Source organism: Hakea prostrata, chromosome 7, assembly GCF_041222555.1.
Source record: "Hakea prostrata isolate BN-2017 chromosome 7, UWA_Hpros_2, whole genome shotgun sequence".
NCBI classification, from domain to species: Eukaryota; Viridiplantae; Streptophyta; class Magnoliopsida; order Proteales; family Proteaceae; genus Hakea; species Hakea prostrata.
The window spans coordinates 24,093,896-24,097,394 of record NC_142606.1 but is presented as its reverse complement, the minus strand read 5'-3'; the positions used below and the strand labels follow the sequence as shown (position 1 = coordinate 24,097,394).

Genomic DNA, 3,499 nt, shown 5'->3' with positions numbered 1-3,499 from the left:
TTTTTAACCAAGAGTAGTTTGGGATTTTAGAAAAATATTTAACTGTAAAAGTTAAATTTAACCAATAAAGTTAACAGATGGGATGTATTTGATATATTCGCTAGGTAAGAAGCGAGGTAAGTGATATTATCCAAGTAAGAGGGGGTGTAAGTGTTATTTGTCCAGCTAAGAGGGGTGGTAAGTGATTTACCCTAAAGTAAATCAACCAGGTATTTTATGGATTCGGTCTCTATTCCTCACATCCATCGGTAGGTTAAAAGGATCTGATTTGCACTCCTCACATCCACCAGGAGTGTAGGGATTTGGTCTCCATTGAGCATAGCATTATAAAGTAAATAGAGTGTATGTTTGGCATTGGCTCGTGTTAAGGGTCTTTCCTAGCCAATAGATCTGACGGTAGAAATTAACCGGTCATAGAAATTTGTTTTCTTCTTTTCTTTTTGATAATTTAACTGGTAATAGAAGGTTATTTTAACTAACCCATAAATAATGAGAGAAAGAATATGAATTTTATTGGACGATTCAGATTTAGTCAATAGATCTGACGGTAGAAATTTAGAGCCGTTCAATTAACATATTCACACGTCCTTTCAGCTACCGCCTTTCCAATATATAATGCGCTTAATTAACTATTGACTTAGCATTTATTATGTTATCAAAAATTTTATACTGTGCTCCGTTGCCCTCAACCCATTTAGGCTTTCAAGGAAAAAGAAGAAAATGAAAAAAAAAAAAAAAAAGGAGGTTGGGGTGGAGAACAATTATGACTAATTTCTAACTTTTTTTTTTTCCTTCGGTATTTCATAAGAAGATTTGGCAAGGGTAAATATATCCTTTTCTTTTAAAACTAACAATGTTTAGAGACGTTTGTAATATAATAAATTTATCTACAGAGTATAAAGTAATAGTTTACAAACTCATTGTCTCTAATTTGCTCTTTTATTTGTGATGTCTCCCTCTCTCCTCGGCATAGTTAAAAGACCTTAAAACCTTGGTTGTCCTCTTCTCTAAAAAAAAAAAAGACAAACAAAAAAAGGATTATTGATCAAGATTTAATTTGATGAACTTAAATGTGGATGACGCAAGGGGAACCCACATGTTAGTGGAGGAGGAGAGATAAATCAACACTATGGTGGGCTACTTGAACAAATCTTTGCAATAGAATTTTCTACCAAAATTTTCATGAAATGAAACAAAATTTAACTAATATAATCACTATATACAGCCTACTGCTGGGCCTGTGGCTCCATTAGTGTTTGGCAGACGAGGGAGGATGTATGTGCAGATTACTTCTTGTTTATATTACTTGGGAGAGAGACTGGAGGTGTAGGGCACTCTGCTAGCAGTGATCCACTGATCACCTTGTATGAACTTGCTAACGGTAAACTGCAAAGCTTGATTATTGGAGAGGGGAGTCTTTATACAAGGCCACTTAACCCTCTTGGATAGGTTGGCACCAACACCTTTGTTGTTGTACTCGGCGTAGAAACAAGTTTTGAGAGCGAAATCACCACTCCACGGGAGCCACCCTGCTGGGTCAATCACATCGTCGATCTGGGTCTGCATGATTATTGTTCTAGAAAACTCCTTCCATGGACGACCCAGGTATGAATGTATTGTGCTCTTGACCGACGCCAGAGCAGGGTCGGCTGTAATGGTGCAATCTTGGAGTACGATTCCGGTGGGTTGACGCCGGTAATTCCTACCCTGAGCTGTCACAATGTTCTGTTGGTTGTTCATTGGCTTCCTTACTACCATTTTGCAGTTCTGGAAGATAACTGCGGCGTTCCCGAAGATGAAATCAATGGTGCCTGAGATGGTGCACTTGCTGTAGAACTGGCGGTTAGTATGGGTGTAAAGGGTGTCTTGGTAACCATCTATTTGGCAGTTGTAGAAGATTGACAGATCAGATTGCACCCGTAGTGCTACGGCTTGATGCTTTGCAGCCCCTGCTGTGTTCTCAAATCCAATGTCCTTCGCAATGAAACCCTCTCCTGCTACAGCTGTTTGGAAAACAAAACCTCACGTTAGATTAGACTAATTAATTCAGCTTGAGTAGCATGATCTCAGTCATCAGTATTAATGGCAACAGGGCATTCAGAAAGCAAATGCCAAGTATTCATTACTACAGAACAAGCAAATGCATACATACTTACCCACGGTAGCAGTCTTGAAGGTTGGGGTTCCATCAATGAAGTTCTTGTTACCAGTGATCTTCGTCTTTAGGGGACCATCTCCAATCAACATGATGTGAGCCACGCTTCTATTGATCTCTATATACTCCTTGTAGATTCCAGCTTTGACGTAGATAACGAAGGTGGTGCTCGTTTCGTCTTCGTGGGCACAGTAGCGAGGGCTTTCTTTATACTCTTGTACGTGCCGCTTCCATCCTTGGCCACAACCACGTTAGGTTTCAGTAGGTCCTTGCGAAGAACCAGTAATCTACGTGTGGTTGGGGAGACCCATGTAGGAAAACCTTCCTTTGTGAGCTTAGGAAATTTTATTTCCTCGGATGAGGAGAGAAACCGGCGTTTCATGCCAGGGGTACTCGTGGTCCTCGTGGAGGAGAAGAAGGATGAGAACTCATCCACAATTGCCAAACCATTTCGTGTGAGCTCGCGCGAGGTTTTCAAACCTTTCTTCATGGATTCTCCAGCTTTCCCTGTGGTGTTCTTGAAGCCATCAACACATGTGCCTTGGTATGTCTCAGCAGCGCTAAGCCATGTCTTGATGTCAGACAGTAGGTTTTCTATTCTGCTAACATCGACAGCACCCACCTCTTCGAAAGAACGTTTGAGGTCATTAATGGCGTCGTCCATTAATTCCTTGCAATCACCCAAAGCTTGGGCTGCCATTTTATCCTTCTCTAGCTCACGTAGGGTCACTGATTTGTTGAGAGCTACAGAGATGTGCTTCATGGCTACCTTGAATGCAGCCTGCAACAGCTCTTTTGGGTCGGTGGCATTCCTTGCCGCCGACGAGAGGTTATCGACGCAGACCTTTTTGTAGTCGGTGGAATCACATATTTGCTTGATTGTCTTCGCCGAGGTATTTATCTCATCGGTGCCACCTCCATTATTGCCAGCTTTGTGGCGGTGAGTGACTTCGGCGGCCACAGCGAACACCAAAGCCACCAGCAACAAAGAAAAGAAGCCGATCAACGCAATTTTCTTCTTCTTCTTCCGCCCATCGCGAACTCTCAAAACATATTCGTATTCACCTGGCATCAAACTAAGTTTCTTTTTTTCTTTTAGTGTTTTTGATTAGTTTCTAACCTCTATTTCCTTTTTGGAAAATCTGAAAAAGTTTAGTTTCATCATTCTCATTTAATCAAAAGAGTCGCTAGGTGCTATGGAGAAACCAAATTACAATATTACAAGGGGTTAAAACTTAAAAGGGTTAAAGAGGCGGCTAGACAGTTATTACAGTTATCGAGCGTAAGGCCATTAGAGAGAAGGAAAGCCGAGTCACGTACGACAAAGTGGAGGGTGGATGGTAC

General features: G+C 41.3%; 1 pseudogene; it reads right to left on the bottom strand.

Moving 5' to 3' along the window:
* Positions 1 to 1,302: 1,302 nt before the first annotated feature.
* LOC149010712 (putative pectinesterase/pectinesterase inhibitor 21 pseudogene) lies at positions 1,303 to 3,227 on the bottom strand (annotated as a pseudogene).
* Positions 3,228 to 3,499: the final 272 nt, after the last annotated feature.